The 21,914-nt window shown below is 37.6% G+C and overlaps 1 long non-coding RNA gene across 1 annotated transcript; it reads right to left on the bottom strand.

The window, feature by feature from the left end:
- Positions 1-179: 179 nt before the first annotated feature.
- Positions 180-6,444, bottom strand: LOC132037827 (uncharacterized). The gene is made up of 8 exons (XR_009410022.1): positions 6,203-6,444; positions 4,472-5,636; positions 3,796-4,082; positions 2,505-2,570; positions 2,281-2,403; positions 1,864-1,944; positions 1,597-1,689; positions 180-1,462 (listed from the first exon to the last, which is right to left on the bottom strand). It is a non-coding gene; the product is annotated as an uncharacterized LOC132037827 (long non-coding RNA).
- Positions 6,445-21,914: the final 15,470 nt, after the last annotated feature.

The raw sequence follows: 21,914 nt of genomic DNA, 5'->3' as shown, positions 1-21,914 counted from the left end.
CATACCTCCTCATTGGAGCATCTAAACATCTCTTTTGCACATGTCCGAACCATCTCCACCTCCCCTCACACAACTTATACAATCGATAATATACTCTTTTGTTATATTATATGTGTAGTCCAATCATTCTTAGAAAATTATATACATTATCAATATAAAATACAGTTACTTATACTCTATTTTTGCAAGTGATAATACTGTAATTTATTACTATAAAGTTAGAAATTCTATGATGGTGACTATTCGTTACAAAGTGAAAAAATGACGACTATTTGTGAATTTTATGCGATCTTTCAACAATCAAAAGCAGTAGCCTTGGCAAGATATTTATCAAAAGCAGATCCCACCCTTGAGTTGACCAGCATTCACTCACTTTAGCTTCAGGGTTGTTGCAGATGTTGCATAAATCTGGAAAGAATCCACAAGAGGGGTTTGGTCAATCCAAGCTTCTTTCCAGAACTGGATCTTGTTATCATCTTCTACCTTTAGTTTGAGATTTGCCTCCAGCATTAGCCAAAGGCCCTGATGTCTCTCCATACTTCAACTCCATAAGTTTCTGTGACTTCCTTTGTGCACCATGGATTTGTTTCACCAAATTTGGCCTTTATTACTGCCTTCCATAGAGCAGTTTCCTCGCCATTGTATCCCCATAACCATGTCATCATTAGGCATTTATCTGCAAACTCAAGATCCTGATTCCCAAGCCACCCCTCTTCTTGCGGAGTAAGACTGTTTCCATTTCACCAAGTCATAGCCCTTTCCATCTTTACATCCCTGTCACAGAATTTCTCCTAAGTTTGTCCAGTCTTTTGATCACATTGGAAGGTAAAGGAAAAAGGGACATCACATATGTGGGGAGAGAATCAAGAACAGAATTACTTCAGGTGAGTCAACTTCCTATGGATAGATATTGGGTCTTCCACCTAGTTAACTTTTTCTCAGTTTTTTCCACTATGCTGTCCCAGATCTTCCCTGCCTTCCTTCTAGGTAGTTGGAGCATTTATAACTGCAATTAGTTCTTTGAACTTATTGACATCATTTTTACATTTGTACCCGCAGACAGAGATATCCTCATAGAAATATCAACTGATAATTGCGTGCAAGTCATTAGTTCAACAAGTCCAGGTAGTCGTGTCAGGTTCAAGTTATATAGGTGACAAGTCACCAAATCTGAAAAAATAGAGGCATCCCATAAGCACAACATTAACATCATCCTAAAGGTTCTGGAGAAGCCTTGAGAACATGAGCAATTACAAGTTGCTCCTATAGAGATCACACCCTTTTTCTCTTCTCCAAAGTTTTAGTAGATGATGATACATAGTCAGTTAGTTGTATATCATATGTCTTCAACAATCTATGTAAAATGGAAAGTGTTACTAATTTTACCTTTCATTGACCAGATCTTCATAGTGTTATCCATTCCACAGCTAGCACTGTGATATACATCAGAAGGATGGAAGTCCTACAACCATCACAAACCAGCGGATAAGCTCAAAATCCTAGTCCAAAGTATTGTTGACAACAGATGTGAAAGACATTACTTTGCCACCATCTCCATCGTTGGAGTAGGCCGCCACAGCTAACAGAGTAACTTACCATACTGAGCAATTCATTTTGGTGACCCCCAGCACCAGCACATACCAAAATGCATATTCCAGTATGAACATTCCACAAGCGAACGGATTCATCCTGGAATACTCGTGATAATTAAAATATGCCATGTGAAACAGCTGCAAAATTGATTGATGCTCTACATACATCTTGCAACAGTTGAAAAAATTTCTTCACATTTTAGAGGAAAATGCAATTTTCCCTTTTGAGGAAGGTTTAAGAAAGAAAGAGAAGGATACTTAAGGAACATACTTTGCTGGCAGATACTACAAGAGATGGTTTCAAGGCTTGCGTCCTAATTTCGTTTATTGAGTCTCCATGCCCAACAAAGCTCTGTTCAATCATAAACAAGTAGATTAACGAAGGCGAATACACAAATGCTATTAAGTTAACATGTAACTAGTTTTAAGAGCACCTTTATCTTTAAAGTTTGTATTGTTAACACAACTTAACATGGAACGAATCACGACGGGAAACTTAACGTGTGCATATCATGAGGAACTAAGATGGACCAGATCATGGAATAAAGGAAATACTTTAGTGTTCAGATAAAGATTAATTAGATGGATGTTACGAACTCATTTGCAGATATTCATTTTTTATAACTAAAGAAGCAGCTACTTTTGTTTAACCATGTAAAGTGTGAATGAAAGATTTCATGTACAAGACCTTGTGTATCTTCTCATTTCCAGCATCAATAACGCAAAGAATTCGATTTCTTTATCCAGCCACTACTAATAGACACCCATCAATATTGCAAGCCCAACTTACAGTGTCAAATGATTCATCTTTCTGATCAACAAAGCACATGGAAAAGGCCAAAAGCTTTTTAAGCATACGAGATGACATATGTAAAGTTCAAATGCAACAATTGAGTACTTGCAACTTCTTACGTCTTCATCGATATAAGACAGCAGCACAACAATAACACCACCTTCGAGACATTGGTATACAGTAACCTGACAAACCAGCAAAAAGTTAAAAACTTATAAGTAGAAATGTATACTGATGCTAGCAGTCTGATTCTTCTGTTACTGTTATCTTTTTTCAGTTCTGTATTTTTTAACAACTCTCAGATGACATATCTAGACCAAGAAAAGACACCACATTTACAGGAGCATGCACCTGTCCAAATTCTAAATTTAAACTTCAGCAATAAAAATTTACCATCATGCATAACTCTCAGGTTTGATAAAAAACGCGACAAGATATATAATAGCATAACTCCACAATGTTAAGAGATGGCACAAGATTTACAGTTTATACCCAATTCTGAAAATCATTATCTTTGGCATGGACAGTTATATAATAGTAAATTCAAGTTTTCTAGGAGAAACCAGGAAATAATAATTAGTATCACCTTAATATCCTCCCATTAGAAGTCCTTTGTCTCTGGATTAATAGACTAATTATGTCCGTGGTCCAGTTTCTCATCTAAGATTTCTGTGACTGCCCAAGCTACTTTATTACTTGGCTCCAGGCTTCAATAAGTAATGAACATATTAATTTTTACTATCAAATCATGTAAAAGATAACACAATAAGCAAAATATTAAGGCAAGTTACTTGCTACAACAAGTTAAAACACAATGATAGTGGACGTCATTACATATAAGTTAAATCCATCAACTTTTTGTGCATCTTTTCCTATTCAGAAAGAGGATACCGGAAAACCAATAAGTTACCAGATGCTGCTATGAACTAGGATTTAGTTGGTGAAATAATGATTATGACAAACAAATGAAAAAAAAAAAATCAAAATATGTCAATGGGGTTCGAGTTTAGGATATTTTAGTCGAAGCCCTTGCTCATTTAATGACAAAGGGTACGTGAAGTCGCCTAACAAAAAAATGATCTGGGATGAGAATATGGATTTCTACTATGGATTTCTTCATATTAGAGTTCAAAAATAAACTAGTATCACATTTTCAAACTTAATCGTAAATTTCATATCAGACCTCATTCTTTGAACACCTACCAGCCTTACTTCATATAAAATATAATAAAAAGGTTTCCCCTATACGAGACCACTTCATGAGCATATATTGATTTGCAAAATAGTGTTCTACCACATTGAAAAAAAAAAATAAGAAGTTCCCTCCAAAGATGCAATGATACTCATAATATAAGCATGAAACAAAAATGAACTAAAAAAATGTAAATGGCAGGGTACTTGTACTCTTACCCTCCAAGGACGACTTCAATTAGGATACGAGTACCATCATTTGTTTTTGAAGAACTTCTTGATCTAATTTCATCTTCAGGTGTATCAAGCCCGGAAGATGATGATGGTACAGATCTATTGACTGCTGCGATTGATTGTGGCGTTTCTAGTCCGACGATTCAGGTTATAGTGGTGCTTGATTAGGTGCGGACTCCACATAGGAGGAGATGTCAATGGATTTGCATTCCTCTTTTTTAAAATATCTACCTGGTCCACCTTTCCCAGGTGCCATATCTTCAACTTCAAAGCTACAAGTAGATGAAGAAATAACATAATTAATGAATCATGATCTGGTCTAATTATAACGAGTAAGTAATTAATTAATATATCACCCAAATAAGAAGGTGGCTCTAAAAACTAAAGGAATTCATGTGTTAATCCAGACATGGAAGATAAATATATAAACACTTAAAGAGGAACAAATCTATTTCATCACTATTTCTAAATGTAGTTCTAGAATCAACTACTTCTCTGATAAAAATGAGAGTGAGGGATGACTTTTCAAACAGACAACCTGAAACCTATTAAATACAAATACTTAAGTTGGTCACAAAAAAATCTAAAAGTGGCGAGATCTAAAATACAAGAACTTTACCGGCAAGAAATATAAAATCCAATAGTAATAGATATAACTTACAGACTATGTTTCAATCACTCTAACTCTTATTTGAAGAGATTAGAGCATTTTGACTCTATTCACTGCCACTTGCATCATATGCCTCTTCATCCTCATTATCACCATCTTCATCTAATTCAGACTCATCATGAATTTCTACCTCATCATCTAAATCATCATCATCGTCTCTTAAGTTTATGAATTCGCCATTTGGATCATTCCGCACAATAGTTTCATTGTCGGGTACCACATCAAATGTTAAACCATCTTCATCAAATTGGAATGGCTCTACAACATCAGCTGGAGGTGATTGTGAAGAAGATGGGGGCATATCCACAATACCCTGAGCTTTTGTTTTGCACACAGCCCACCAGTCAGTCTTATCACATCGTAAGCTAGGATAAGTGGCATAATAAACTTGAGCCGCTTGCATTGCCAAAACAAATGGTTCATACTTTTTTAATTTCCTTCGATGGTTGACATCCACAAGTTTATATTGCGGGTGAATCTTCATTCCTACTTTTGGTGTGGGATCAAACCATTCACACTTAATAAAACAGTTCTCTTTATCGACGTACTACCCTTGTACTCCAATTCAAGGATATCAGTAAGCACACTATAGTAGTCATAGTCATCTGCACTGTAGTTGGTTCCTTTTATGCATACGCCGCTGTTATTAGATGCTCTAGAAGAACTGCGGCTTTTAGTGTGAAGTTTATAGCCATTGACATTATAACCAGTGTATGGTTTTGCTGATCGAATGAGGCACCAGCAGCCTCATGGACCATTCTATGATATGAAATAGATGGTCCAGGCTCATCAAATGCACCAACATTCACCGGTGGGTTATTCATTATATGATCCCAGTTGTGCATCCTTTCATGTTGATCTATATTTCCTCTAACCTTATTTTCTCCATGCAAGTACCATACATGATAGTCCGGTTTAAAACCATTGCTCAATAAATGTGCATGGACTGTATGAACATTTTCAAAGTTTCTATTCTAAAATTTCTTTCAGTTACATGGGCACCTTAGTCTCTCACCATCCCTCCCTTCCAGATGATTCATGGCAAACTTAATAAATTGTTGTACACCCGTTATAAATTCTGGATGATATAGACCTCCAGATAACCTTTTGTACATCCATTGACGATTTGAACTCATTTTCCTTACAATCCTTCTTTCTGTAAATATGGGAAGAGTAAAGAGTATTATAATTTATACAAATTTACAACTAAGTATCAAGACTTCTTTTCTTTTGCAGTAGTATCTTGCTTCTTTTCTTTTTCTTTATGTAGCTTAGTTTAATCAAAACTTCATAAAATAACTACTATTGGGACATACTATGAATCAAAAGTTTTATTCTACGACGATATATATATATATATATATATATATATAATGTATCTAAATAAGTAAGTTAGTGTAGAACCTATTTAGTGTAGAACCTATTTTGATTTGGTAACCAAAGATCAGAGTAAATGTTCAACAACAAATCCAGTTATTATGAGCACAAGCTTCAAAATGAACTGTTATGCAACAGGGGGTTCGAAAACAGTAGACCTAAAAGAACTCTTGAGCCCACTTCACAACTATCTTAGATAATTTACCTTTATCAAGGGGATTTGAAAACACAACCTAACCCATAAACTACAACCTATATAATTAGCCAAAAAAATGTAGCATATCAGCAGAGGATTGATCGAATCAAACAAACAAGGGAAAAGTAAGATTGATAAAGAATACTTACCACTTAGCCAAATAGATTGTGCAATTGAGAATCCAAGAGCACAGATGAATTTGGGGAGACCCTAGCTTGAGATTATGTTTTAATTGAGAAAAACCATGGAAAGGATTTACATATCAGTAATGGAATTGTGAACTGTGATCGTGGGTTGAAACTGAAATAATGACGCGGAGTCTATCTAATTGGGGTTGAGGGTTTTGGCGCATAGTTGTAACTTTTCCTTTTTTCTTTGGACACTGTAGAATTTAAATGACTTCTTTCGTTTTTGATATGTGGTATTTTTGCATTTTTTTTTAAAATTCTTATATTATACTCCCTCCGTTCACTTTTATTTGTCCAGTATTCTAAAAATAGATTTTCACTTTTACTTGTCACTTTTAGCATATCAACAGAAGATAATTTTATTTTTCCTGTTTAACCCATAGTATTAATTACTCACTTCAAATCATTTTTCAAATCCAATAAGAATATGCACTAATTAATATGGGCACATTGGTAAATTATGCACTTCATTTATTAGTTCTTAAATAGCATGAAACGTTAAAAGTGGACAAGTAAAAGTGAACGGAGAGAGTATTAATAGTAGCTAATCATATGACTTAGAGCCTGTTTGGCCTAGCGGTCTTGAGGCCAAAAGTGCTTTTTTTAATATTTGAGGTGTTTGGTTCTTGAAAAATGCATTTTACGCGCACCAGCTGATAATCCAAGCAAAATCACAATGAAGTTTTTGAATTTGCACTGTAAAAACCCCGAAAAATAACTTCTTTATTTGTATATTTTAGAAAAATCACTACAACATGAAAACATGATAACATAAAATATAATTCTCATTATACCAATAATAAAGATCATAATTTATAGCAAAAATAATTTTAAAACAATAAAAATCAAAGTTAACGTCGGGGGCATATGCCTTTACGCCCAGGGCTTACGCTTTTGCGCCCGGGACTTACTCCCCAAATCCTGGGGCGTAGGCCCTATGGATCTACGCCTTTTATTTGCACCCTGGAGCATTTTTGATACACCCGCCCCGGGGCTCGCCCGGAAAACGTCTCTGAAAACACTAATGCTACACATCATATTTTAATTTTCACATGAGATAGATCAACCATTTTAATGTACTTTTTGATTGAACACACTTTTGTTTCCATGAATTATTTTTGGGACAATTCGTATGTCCCGATTAATGAGTGTAGAACTAAATTTCGCATTTGAAAAATTAAAGATAATAAGAATAGTACTCCCTACGTGATACACTTTTCTTTTTAGTTTTTCTTAAAAATGATGACACATTTCTATATTTAGAAATAATTTAACTTAAAATTTCCCCCTTTAATATCTATGGCTTGTTAGCCCATAAGTTTGAGAAGTTTTTCTTTCTTAAACTCTGTGTCGAGTCAAACTGTATCACATAAATTGAGATGCAGGGGGTATAGCAAACAATACCATTTGTATTTCAATAAATTATGCGGATAACAATATTTAAACTTTCTTAAATCAAAAGAAGTACTCCTCTAATTCTTCTACTCACGACCGTCGACTCAATCCTGAATTGATGGACTAAACTTGTTTCTTGAATTTGACCATGAATGTGGAGTTAGGCTTTGATCACGAGCGTGAAGTAAGGAACACTTGTGACTCACCACTTGAGAGAAAGGCTTCTTGATTTATGAAGACTTTTTAACACCACTTGAGAGGAAGGCTTCTTGATATATAAAGACTAATGAATCACCACCGGAGAGGAAGATTTCTTGATATACGGAAGACTTTTGGATCACTGACACAGATGAAGACTTCTATTAATATATGGAAGATTTCTTGATCACTACCTGAGGGGAAGGCTTCTTGATATAGGGAAGACTTTTGGATCGTCACCGAAGAAAAAGATCTCTTGATATACGGAAGACTTTCAGATCACCGCCAACAATGAAGGCTTCTTGATATATGTATTTTTCTATCCTCTTCTTATGATGTCCCTCTTTTGGCCTTACGACGACGCCTATTATTGTTACAAGAGAAGGAATTTTGTGAAAAATACATATGCAAAATCTTAAGGGTAAATGAATAAAGTGATCCTTTACAGAAGCCACAAACTACAAGGGGGAATCTTTTGCCAAATCCGCCAGCTTAAGGAAGGGATGCTCCAAATAGTCTCTCTGTACTCGTGGATCCCAAGTGGAGGCACCAATTAATTCTTCTCTACAACTATGCAATTGTGGATGAGACGCATCTAGCCAAAGATGTTAAGTTATAAGAAACTCGTTCTCGCTTACAAAAAGGAGATACAAAATTTTAGCAGTCTTGAGCTAGTGAATGGCTATTATGAGATAGATTGACAAAAAACGAATTTGATTAATTCAGTTTGTAAGACTTTGAAAAAATTAGAAAACCACGAAAACAAAATGATTTAGTTTGAACAACAAAGGACATTTAATCAAGTCGGAGAACAAGCTTCCAAACAAGCCTTACGAGAAACTATAGTAACTCTAGATCAAAATAGTTGTTTGAAGAACGAGTTTCAATATTTACGTACTATTAATGCCAATATTGGCATAATTGGAGCAATAAAACAAATAACTAGTAGTCTTTCTACTATAAGTACTATTTTTTTTAATGTCAAAAAACAATTAAGAAAGAATCATGGTAACCATTCGAGCTGACAAAACTAGTAATATTTTCCGTGAACGTAATATTAAACAATTAAATATATAAAGAAAGATAGATTTACCACTAAATGCTAGATTCATAAAACAATATCAATTGATGTAGAATCCATCACTAAATTTATTATTTAATGTTAAATTCGTCGAAAAATATCAATTGATTTAGCACCATCCTTATATTTACCAACCGTTTCAACACCAATTGGTGATTTACCAACCAATTTGACCTCTCGTTTGGTAAATTTACCAACTGTTTCAATATCAGTTGATAATTTACTAATGAATTTGATCCCAGTTGGTAGCAATTACTAACTGATTTATCATTTGTATGTAATACTACCAACTAAAGATGTATCGGTTGGTAAATTTTACCAATGGATTAGCTATCGGTTGGTATATCACTAACTAATTCTAATATGTTAGTAATTTACAAACCACAATCTTAATCTGTTGGTAACAATTTCCAACCGATTGAGTATTAGTTAGCCACTTTACCAACAAATAACAATCCGTTGGTAATTTACCAATGTATTTTTCATTGGTTGGTAAAATTAGCAACAAAATTCCGTCGTTGGTAAATGGTTGGTTGGTAATTTGTCGGTAATCTGTTAATAAAGCGTACTCTATTTTTTACTATCATATTTACCAACGATATATATCTGTTGGTAATATACAATGAAAGGTGTTTGTTGGTAATATTTCGGTTGGTAAATCGTTTGTAGGAAGTTGCTAAATTAGGCGCCATTTTTCCCGCCTTATTTACCAACTAAAGTATTTAGTTAGTAAAATTTTGGTTGGTAATCCATTAGAAATCCCTTGCTAAATTCTAAAAACAATTTGGTTACTAATTTGTTAGTAATTTGTTGCTAATTTGCTAACGAATTTGGGTTGTTGGTAAAATCCGTTGGCAATTCGGGTTTTTCTTGTAGTGATGGCTTTTTATTCTTTGCGGGCCCTTATGGCATTCAAATCCTTTTATAGCCCTCGTTGCTAGATATTTTGCCCTTATGGCATTCAGATACTTTATAGCCTTCATGGCTGGGTATTCGCCCTTGTGGCCAGATATTTTTCCCTTGTGGCATTCACCTCTTCTGTAGCCCTTATGGCTTTGAAATTTTTTCTAAAAACCTGATCTCAGTAGCAGTCTTGACCTTCTATTATAATGACTCGTTTAGTCGTTATTGCCTTTCCGACTCTTTTGATCCTTTTTCGAGCTTTATTTAGCTCATATTTGACCCACAAGGACCGTTGGAATGCTTCTCGAGGTCATCAGAGTTGATTTGGGTAAGTTTTGGGGAAATTTGGCTTAAAAGCGAAAAATGGTTGACTCAAAGTTGACTTTTGGGTAAACGAACCTTTTTTGGGAATCCATCGATTTCAAGAGGTTTGGATGGCCTATTAGAACTTGTGCATAGATTCGATTTGGTTTCCAATGCACTCAGGTGCGTTTTGGGACTTGGGTTGGATTACTAGTTTGGAGGTTTCATGGGTTGACTCGGTCAACAGGGGCCCCGATGGAAAATCTGAGGCCACGAGTGCTTTCGTAGTGCATTTTTATGGGTGTTATCATATGTGGCATGTGAGCAGGTCTTAACCGAGTGATAATTGCATTTCGGGTGCAAGTTATGAAATTTGAGTATGTGACCGGTGTCGGTGCCCGTATGGCGACACAGACCGTTATAACAATGCCAGAACGCCATTGCGGCGAGAAGGGCCTTTGTAGCGGCAACGTGATTTGGTGAGGGACCGCTGTGACGGTCTGAGTTACCATCATAGCGGGACCGCTGTGGTGGTCCCGACGTCGCAGAAGCGGTAATTGCTTAGTCAAAGGCCTTTTAATGTGTTAAACCCTTAGACACTGAGTCATTTTTTCCCATATTTCGCTCTTGAGGCTTAGGGAGGCGATTTTGGAGGGTTACCACTGATTACTTCTCTAAGGTATCAATCTTGTCTCCAAATCATTCATTAGCTTTTCCTAATCAATAATCCATGCCTAGATTCTCTTAAATGGTAAGAACAAAAGGGGATTTTGTGGGTTTTCTTCTCTAATGATCTTATGATGATAAAACCTTGTTTACTTAGTGGATTTAGCATGGGTTGGCCTAATATTGATGGGTATTAGCTATTGTAACTTTAGTCTTCCTTTCCAAGGCTTAATTTGTGAATTTAAGTTAGAGTTTATACCCAAATTTGGGGGTTTTGTCTAGAAGTCGAATTTGAGTAAATTGTTGATTATTCTAGCTTGATAATGATAGGAATTGATCACCTGAAGCTTAATTTCATGTTGGAACCTTTAGACTCCTAATTTCACCCTTCTAGTTCATAAAACCTATTCCATAGATTGGGGATTTAGGCCTTGAATAAAAGTAAGGTTCGTTTGATACTCTTTTTTATTCTAGTTTCTTGATTCGAATATGCCTAGACTTTCTTTATCTCGAGGCTCAAAGGAAAGGGGAGTATAAGGAGTGATTGTTGGTGATATTATTATTCGGCCTTCCAAGTAGGTTATAGTTTACCCTATGGTGAGACTTCATTTAGCGAAACATATATTTAGATGATATTGTTGGAGAAAGCATGTAAACCTTCGGGTATGAAGTTGGGTTGGATATTGTCCTAGGTTGGGCTCTATTGTGTGATTGGGGTTAGCCACCCCGTTGTGTTGTGACTTATCTTGTTCTATTGTTGTTGGGTTGATGCCACGTGGAGATAGTAGATATTGGAGACTATTGATATATCTTGACCATGATATTGTAGTATCTTACTTGATGACGTTTGATACGAGGATAGTGTTCCATTATGGCTTATTGTGTAGCCTTTTCATGATATTGTTAGTGTGCCCATGTGTGGTACTTGTGATATTGATTTGATTATTTACATTGAACTCATACATTGCACGCATTATCATCATTCATAATATATTGTTGATATAATGATGATACTTGAGGAAACACTGTTATGAGCTGGGCTCAGTTGGATGAGAGTGACGTGAGGACCAATGTCTGATGGTTGTCCTGGAATCGAGGATGTGCATAGCGATTGCCGAGGTTGTTGCTGGAATCGTGAGGTAGCGGTTGCCGAGATTGTTGCTAGAACCGTGAGGTACATGAACTTCGCGGATCCCCCATAGGTTATTGTCACCCCCTAAACCATAGCCTGGGCAAAACACGGCACTCGGTGCCTTACTGCATGTGACCGAGCGAACTACATGGCTTGTTGAATCATGATGAGGCATACGTGAGTGGAATGTAACGTGAAACATGATGGGCTTTAAGATAACACATGAAGTCATAATAATTTATAAAATACTCATTTAAAACATGAATGCGGAAATACCATGAATCAAGCCAAAAATGGCCAAACAACACTGAATATCTGACATAACATAACTGACTGGTCGAGTCTATGAAACCTCTATCATTAGTCTAAAATGGAAATCATACTTGCTGGAACAAGGCTCCCAGCATACCTTTAATGCATAACTACTATAGGATAAATGATTGACTAAACCCCGGAAGGAGATGGGGCTCGCGATAGGCCGATACGAGCACGTCTGCGAGCGATACATCGTCTTGTAAGTCCATACCTGCATCGTGAAATGCAGGTCCCCGGGCAATAAAAAGGGACGTCAGCATATTGAATGTACTGGTATGTAAAACAGCTGAATGAAATAACATGGGACATGAAATAACATGATAAGGAGTGGAACTGAAACTGATCCTGGTCATGAACATGAATATGTATAGATATAACATGAGTAAAACATTATAAGCAGGGAGAGCATAAAAATAGCCGACAACATGGTTCTGGTACTTGCACCCTACCAGAAGGACTCCCATACCTTGCCGGGGATATGAGATATAAATATGGCATGAAAGGATCCAATCATTATTAAGGAATCATCCTAAACATGGGCGGAGCGATCCTCATCCTACGATGGCTAACGTAGTTTCAGGCTGCTTGAAGCCTTTTTGATAATTTGTGCAACTCCCAAAAACATGAACATGGAAAATAGGTGGAACTTGAGCCCATGGTTTTCATAAATCATAACTTGCATGTGCATGGATATCTCTTCATAGTATTCTTGCATGAAAACGTGTAAAGCATGTAGAGTATTTTCTTGAAAATAAACATAATAAATTATAACTTGCATGTAAGAACACATGGAATGCAAAATATGGGTTTTCATGGGCTATGGACAGATTCTCAATAACCATAATAAAATATCAAGAACTCAATAATGGATTATTAATACTTCAACACTTAGTATAGCATGGTACTTGGAATTAGGGTTATCATGAGCATGGTTAAAACACTAGTTTTCGTATAACTATATGTTTTATGGAAGAAGTGGCGTGGAGAAGAACAAGGATGTTCTCACACGTAGATAGTAACCCTACATAGCTAGTAATGCTCTAAACTTGTAATAACAATCTGATTTTGGAAAAGAATTCCAAGGTTTAAGTCTTGAGTCCTTTAAATGGGTTTTCTTGAAAAACCTATGTTAAGAACAATAATGATTTCGTTGTTAGATTATGAGAACACATGTTAGAATTTATTTGGAAGGGCTTGGATTGACTTACCTTGATGTTTTGAATTGTTGGGAGAAGAACACCTTCTTTTTAGGGCTTGAGGAATGTGAAAAGTGAAAAAAGAACTGAACATGACGTATTTATACATAACTGTGTTAGGAAATTATATGGTAAACTTATACGATTCGTATAAAATTATACAGTCCGTATAACTTGGCTTAATTTGACCATGATCAAAATCCCAGAAACTGGAATTTCTCAAATGAGTTTCACGGACTGAATATACAGTCCGTATAATATTATACAGACACAAGTATGGTCCGTATAATGTTTTAGAACTTTGGAAGAAACTGAAATCTTTCCACCTGTGCAACACGGACTGGTTATATGGTCCGTATAATAATACAATGTCCGTATAACTGGTCATATAAATGGGATTTTGCTGAGAAGATGAATTTATTTCCCACACTTCTCATCTGGTCTTCTAAGTCTCAAATCCTAATCGTAACCTAGTTTAAAGGTATGAGGTGTTACAATATCTTCCCTTTGGGATCATTCATCCTGGAATGATGGTCATGGTTAAGAATGGAACTGGACATGGCTTGAATACATGAATGTTGTAGGGAACATGACATGAAACATGGAGGCTAAATTAACATAACATGGTTACATGGAAATATGAATTCTGAGAAATGGGACATGGGCACTAGATACATGGGTATGAAACATGAGACATGGCATGACATGAACTATGGAAGGTTACCTTGAGCATTTTCTGCTTGCTCTTCAAACAAGTATGGATACTTGGATTTCATATCTTCTTCGGCTTTCTATATAGCTTCCTCATCTGTCTGACTTCTCCATAATGCTTTTACGGATGCAACTACTTTCATTCTTAACTTACGAACCTGACGATCAAGAATGGCTATAGGAATCTCCTCATAGGTTAGGCCATCCTTAACTGTTATAGCATTAGCAGGAACAACCAATGACGGGTCTCTTATACAATTTCTCAACATGGATACATGAAACACTGGATGAACAGCAGCCAAGTCTTAGGGAAACTCAAGTTCATAAGCTACTTGACCGACCTTTCACAGAATTCTGTAAGGTCCAATATATCTGGGACTAAGTTTTCCTTTCTTTCCAAATCTTATAACACCCTTCATAGGCGAAACCTTAAGGAACACCCAATCATTAACTTGAAATTCTAAGTTCCTTCGCTTCACATCTGTGTAAGACTTCTGGTGACTCTAAGCTGTCTTAAAATGTTCTTGAATTAACTTAACCTTCTCCATAGCCTGATAGACCAAATCTGGTCCTAACAACTCTGTTTCACCAACCTCAAACCAACCAATCAGTGATCTACATGTGCGCCCATACAAAGCTTTATACGGTGTCATTCCAATATTAGCATGGTAGCTGTTATTATATGGGCGCACATGTAGATCATCCTAATTACCTTTGAAATCTAGGACTCATGCTCTCAACATGTCCTCCAGAGTCTGAATAGTATGCGCTGCCTGACCATCTGTCTGTGGATGAAAAGCTGTGCTGATGTTCACCTTGGTACCCAATCCTTTCTGAAAGGATTTTCAAAATTTACTGTAAACTGAGCACTACGATCTGAAATAATAGACACCGGGGTCCCATGCAATCTGAAAATTTCATTAACATATAACTTGGCGTAATTTTCTACCGAATCTGTGGTCTTGACTGATAAAATGTGCGCCGACTTAGTAAGCCAATCAACAATCACACAAATAGAGTCATGCCTCCTAGTTGAACGAGGTAGTCCTAATACAAAGTCCATATTAATCATTTCCCATTTCTAGACAAGAATATCAATATTCTGAGCCAAGCCACCAGGCCTCTGGTGTTCGGCTTTCACTTGCTGACAGTTCGGACACCTAGCCACAAAATCTACTATATTCTTTTTCATATCATTCCACTAGTAAATCTCTTTAAGATCGTGATACATCTTAGTGGAACACCGGTGAATGGAATACACAGTTGTGAGCCTCGATGATTCGCTCTCTAAGCTCATCTACATCTGGAACACATAATCTGCCTCGGTACCTCAAGGTACCATCATCTCCCCCTTATTCAAAAGTCATCATTTTATGCTTGTGAATCCAATCTTTCAGCTGCAACAAGTAGGGATCCTTATATTGCTTCTCCTTAACTTCAATGACTAAGGAGGAATGAGCTCTAAAAAACAATCCCGCCATCCTTGGAGTCTAAAAGTCAAACTCCAAGACTACACAAACGGTGAACTTCCTTGGTCATAATCCTCTTATCTGCATCCACATAAGCTACACTTCCCATGGAACGCCGACTGAGAGCATCGGCTACTACATTCGCCTTCCCTGGCTGATAAAGTATATCTACATCGTAATCCTTAAGCAATTCAAGCCAGCTTCTTTGCCTAAGATTTAGCTCTCTTTGCTTGAAATTATACTTCAGGCTTTTATGATCAATGAAAATATCTACATGCACTCCATAAAAATAATGCGCCAAATCTTAAGCGCAAAAACCACAGCTGCTAATTCCATGTCATGAGTCGGGTAATTCTTTTCATGAGCCTTGAGCTGACGGGATGCATAAGCTACAACCTTACCATATTGCATTAAGACACATTCGATACCAATTATCGAAGCATCACAATATACAATGAACCCTTCATTTCCCTCTGGTGGCTTCAAAACTGGAGCAGAAGTCAATCTCTTCTTCAACTCTTCAAAGCTTCGCTCACAAGTATCTGACCATTGAACTTGACCTTTTCTGAGTCAACTTAGTCAACGGAGCAGAACTAGAGGAAAATCCCTCCATAACATGTCTATAATAACCCGCCAGACCCAAGAAACTTCTTGTATTAGAAACTGATGTGGGTCTGGGTCAATTCTTTACGGCATCTATTTTCTGAGAGTCAACTTTCACCTTCACCCAAAATTACATGGCCTAGAAATGCCACTGACTTAAGCCAAACTCACACTTTAAGAACTTTACAAAAAGCTCGCGATCCTTAAGTGTCTGCAACACTATTCTGAGATGTTCTGCATGATCAACCTCACTGCGGGAACATATCAGAATATCATCAATGAAGACAATGATGAATAAATTGAGGTAAGGCTTGAAGACCCTGTTTATAAGATCCATGAAAGCAGCTAGCGCATTTGTCAACCCGAAAGACACAATAAGAAATTTAAAGTGACCATAACGGGTTCTGAAAGCGGTCTTCAAAATATCAACTTCCTTAACCTTTAATTGATGGTAGCCTGATATGAGGTCGATCTTGGAATAACATTGGTCACCCTGAAGTTGATCAAATAAGTCATCTATTCTGGGAAGAGGATACCTATTCTTAATGGTGACATTGTTCAACTGGCGGTAGTCAATGAACATGCGTAAGAAACTGTCTTTCTTTCGGACAAATAAGACTGGCACACTCCAAGATGAAACACTGGGCCTCATAAATTCCTTGTCAAGAAGATTTTTCAACTGGGCTTTTAACTCTTTTAACTCTGCTGGAGTCATTCTATATGGCAGAATATATATCGGCTGAATGTCGGGAAGTATATTAATTCCAAAGTCAATCTCCTTATCAGGAGGGACTCTGGGAAAATCCTCTGGGAAGACTTCTGGAAACTCATTTACAACTGAGACGGATTGGAAAGTTGGAGTCTGGGCATCTGAATCCCTAACTCAAACTAAGTGGTAGATATAACCCATGATAATCATTTATACGCTTTTAAATAGGAGATAAACCTACCGCTGGGTACCATTGAACTATCATTCCACTCTATGACTGGCTCATTAGGAAACTCGAATTTCACTATTTTGGTTCTATAACATACAGTGGCATAACATGAAGCCAACCAATCCATACCCATTATTACATCAAAGTCTACCATCTCTAACTCTGCTAAGTCAGATATGGTTCTGCGGTGATAGACTAAAACTGGGCAACCCTTATAAATACGTCTAGCTATGACTAATTCCCTAATTGGGGTGGACACCTCAAAGGATTCTTGCAACTTTTCTGGTTCAATCATAAATTTCTTAGCAACAAATGGGGTTACATAAGATAAGGTGGATCTTGGGTCAATAAGGGCATAGACGTCAAAAGTGAAAAATGTTAGTATACTTGTGACAACATCTGCACAAGCTTCTGCATTCTGACGACCTGTCAACGTATACAAAGAGTTTTGTCCTCTGCCTGTGTTCCCAAACTTATCTGCATTGTGCCCCTGCAGGATATGATTATTACGAGGAGTTATGAAATTTGTGTACTGCGCCACGTTACCTCCGGTACCTTGCCTAGCTGATGGACAATCCCGCTAAATATGGCCCTCTGGCTACAACCATAGCACGCATCTGTACCCATACGACACTCACTTGGATATCTCTTACCACACTTATTGCAACTCATAATATCATATGTCTTACGCGCCCCACACTAGCCTGAGAATAAGAACTTGATGGTCTGAAGCTCTACCTCTTATCATTTTGGAACTTTGGGACTGGGGCACTTGCTGTGGATGGAGCAGGTCCTGTACGACCTATTTTTCAAGAATTTCCTGTTCCTATTACCGCTGAACTGTCCAGTAGACTTGAACCTCTTATTGAACTCCTTATCTTTCTCTTTCTACACCTCTTTTAGCCTTGTCTCATTCCTTTGTACGAAAGCAACCATCTTGGAGATAGTCATCTCCCTGTTCTGTGAAGCAATATTGGCCCCATCATACAAGTAGGGATCAAGACCATAAACAAATCTCCTCACTCTTACCCTCATGTCCGGTATCATAAGTGACGCATCCTTAGCCAGACTAACAAACTCCAAATAGTAGTCCTGAACTGACCTGCCATTCTGTTTAAGCTTCACAATTACTCAGCCTTAGCTTCTCTGACTTCTATTGGCATGAAGTGGTCTAGGAATACGCTTGCAAATTCATCCCATGTAGCATCAGGCGCATCCTCCCCTCGGGACATCTCCCAAGATTCATACCAAGAGTTAGCAATGCCTTGCATCTGATGAGCTCCAAAAGTAGTGCGCCTCAGCTTCTGTGACAGTCATAACCCTAAAGATTTTTTGGAGGGCATCAACGTAATCATAAGGGTTCTCATATTTCTTTGTCCCCGTGAAGATTGAGGGATTCATCCTAAAAAAGTCCTTAGTCTTAGAAGACTTTCCATTATTCTCTAAACTTGACCCAGATTCTTGACGCTGGGCCTGAGCTGCTATTAGCTGAGCGAGTATGTTAATCTCACTCCTAGTATTAGTATCATTAGTTCCGGATGGAGGAATTGGAGTCTCTGTTGGAGTAGTAGTCACTGGTGGCGTAGTCTCTGGCAGAGGTTCCTGATCCGAAGTGGCTTGGATAGCCTCTATCCTTGCAGCATTAGCAGCTGGCCTTCAACTGTTAAAGTCTTCCTCTTTGCAGGAAAAACGGTTCGTTTACCCAAATGTCAATTTTGGTTCAATCATTTTTCACTTTAAGCCTAATTTCACAAAAATTTGCCCGAATTCGATCTAGACACCTCGGGAAGCGTACCAACTGTTCCCTCGGGTCAAAAGTGAGCTAACCAAGCTAGAAAAAAGTGCAAAAATATCAAAAAGTCTATAATGACCAAACCGGTCGTTACATGTCTACCAGAGCGACACTAGTGTTGTCCTAGTGGCACCACTGTTGCGATGGGATGGCCGCTGGGGCGGCCAAGTGTGAATTGCCCAGATCGCTTGACAGACTGGGAAGGCACGGGGGCAGTGACGCCGTGGTGGCCCCGATGCAGCCGTGGCGACCCCGATGTCGCTGTGGTTGTATCAGGCCTGTTATTTCATTAAGTGTGTATTAAAAATCCCTTAGTCTAGCATTTATTCCTATTATGAAAAATTGAGCTCTTGGGGACTGTTTTAGAAGAATCTTGGAGAAAACTCTTGGTGGTAAGTCTTGCTAACCTCTTTACTAATTTCTTGTTCCCGATCATCATAGAATTCCTCTTTCCTTGTTAGTCCCTTGGTAATGGAAGATTTAAAGTGGGTTTTGAGGGATTTTCTATCTAGGCTTATTATGATGAAATTGAGTGAGTTTATGCTATAGATTATGATGTATCTAAGGTTATCAATCATATATCTTCCATTATTAGTGTTGAATCCTCGAATCCAAGAGTCAGGGTTTATACTCGAAATTGGGGGTTTTACTTGAATTTTGAAATTGGGTGAAACTTTGAGTTAATTCAACAATTACTTGATAGGTTTTGATCAACTAGTATTTAATTTAATAATTTACCTCCAAGCTTCCCATTTTTCCCTTATGGGGCCCGTTTTCCTAAATTCTAGGATTTGTTTTGACCTAAGTTGAGTGATAGCAATATTAGTATCATTCTTCATGATTTCTATTTTCTAATCTAGATTTTGAATATGCCTAGACTTATTTGATCTTGAGGCTCAGCGGAAGGGGAAAGTGAAGGAGTGATTATTGGTGGTTGTTTTTCGGCCGTCCAGGTAGGTTATGGCTTACCCTTGACGAGACTTCGTATAGCAAAGCATATATTTAGATTATATTATCAGAGAAAGAATGTAAACCTTTGGGCATGAAGTTGGTTGGATATTGCCTTAGGTTAAGCCCTGTTGTGTGATTAGGGCTAGCCACCCTGTGTTGCGACTTGATTGTTTGATTGTGTTGGCTTGATGCCACGTGTTGTTAGTAGATATTAGGAACTGTTGTTCCATCTTAATTGTGATATTGTAGTATTTTACGAGTGGATGTTGATATGAGGATAGAGTTCTATATGACTTATGCAGTCTTTCATGATATTGTTGGCCTACAATGTTGGTACTTGTGACACCGATATATTGTTGGCGTACCCATGTTGGTAATTGTGACATTAATATTTTATTGGCTTACCCATGTTGGTACTTGTGATATTGATCTAATTCTTGATGTTAGCACATCCATTGCACACATTCTCATGATATATTGTTGACACATTGTTGGCACTTGATGAAACAATGTAATGAGCTGGGCTCGGTTTTTAAATGAGAGTGATGTGAGAGTTTGATATCCGATGTTAGTCCAAAAATCGTGGATTGAGTGAGTGCATGGACTCCGCGGGTCCCCCAGGGTAGTGCCGGTGAAAACCCTCCGTGGGCAATAATCCAGGGTCTCGTCTGTCTGTTGGACAAAGATCCGGGACTAGTGGCACTTAGACTTCACGAGTCACCTTGGGTTATGCTACCGAAACGTGGAGGTATTCCATCCGGAGTACATGTGTACACAGTATTACATGGCATTGCATTTGCATTCATACATTATTGCATTGCATTGCATCATGGCTTATATTGAGATGGTTGGGTGCTTTAATTATGAAGTTGGCTTCGGATTGGTCATATTGAGACTTGGCACATTTGGATTTAGATGCTCTACTTAGGCAATGACGTGTACTTGGTTTCGATTATATCTAACTTATACCTATTGATTTATCTTCCTATCTTGCTTTATTATCTGGATTATGTTAGCTATGCTTGTCGGCCTATGATGCCTACCCGATGCGTGATTTTGTCTTGATTTGCACTTCTTTGCGTTCTTTTATGAATGCGAAGTACTAAATTGGTCTTATCGTCTCCCATGGGCGATAGTCACTATCGGGGCGTTTTCGAGTCTACAGGATGAGCACGAGACATTTGCTGCTTTGAAGACTCCTCTTATCATTATGTCTTACTTATCTACTCTGAGACATAAACAGATTGATGTATTATTATATTCCAGACTTGTATAATTTTTACTTAGATGCTCTTGTATGGCTTAGACCAGACCCTGGGGGTATTTCATTATTCCATACTATTTTTATTATGTATTATTGTGAGACGAACGTGATTATTCTCTTCCGCTTGATTGATTTATTTGATTGTGTCTTTATTTTCTGTTGGATTGAGAGTTCGCTTACCGAGGTGAGAAAGGTAAGTGCCCGTGCAGCTTAGCCAAATTAGGTCGTGACATAGTTCGTTAGGTAATAGAAGATAATCAAGATATCACACAGAGATGGCAGTACAAACACTTAGCACATAAATAATCATATATTTGATTTGAATGCTCAATTGATCTCTTGTACCGGGGTCTTGGGTACTTGGGCTTTGTTAAGTGGGGATATATAATATTTATAATATATAAGGATTGAGTCTTACGTAAACTACCTACGTATTTCTTTGCGAAAAATCAGGCCCTTCCGTTGTTCGGTTTACATAAAAATGAGATTCCCTAAATCTTAAAACCAACCCGTGACCAGGCCCGATAGGTGCTTCGTGTGTATCCTTCCTTGGGACATCAGGTCGGTACAGTTCCATTTACATGAAATAGTGGGGACAAAGATGTGTTAAGTACAAAAAGGGGATCCCCTAAAACTATCCAAAAGGTGACCTTTCTTTTGAGGTCAAAACATGTTTTTTGTCCGTTCAACCCTTTCCCGGCCCTAAAGGCCCTAAATTCCAATACTGAGGCGGCGGCGCCGGCCAAATTGCGCCTT

This window comes from Lycium ferocissimum, chromosome 11, assembly GCF_029784015.1.
Source record: "Lycium ferocissimum isolate CSIRO_LF1 chromosome 11, AGI_CSIRO_Lferr_CH_V1, whole genome shotgun sequence".
Taxonomy (NCBI): domain Eukaryota; kingdom Viridiplantae; phylum Streptophyta; class Magnoliopsida; order Solanales; family Solanaceae; genus Lycium; species Lycium ferocissimum.
Note: the sequence above shows the minus strand (reverse complement) of the source record. Positions and strands in the feature narration are given on the sequence as shown.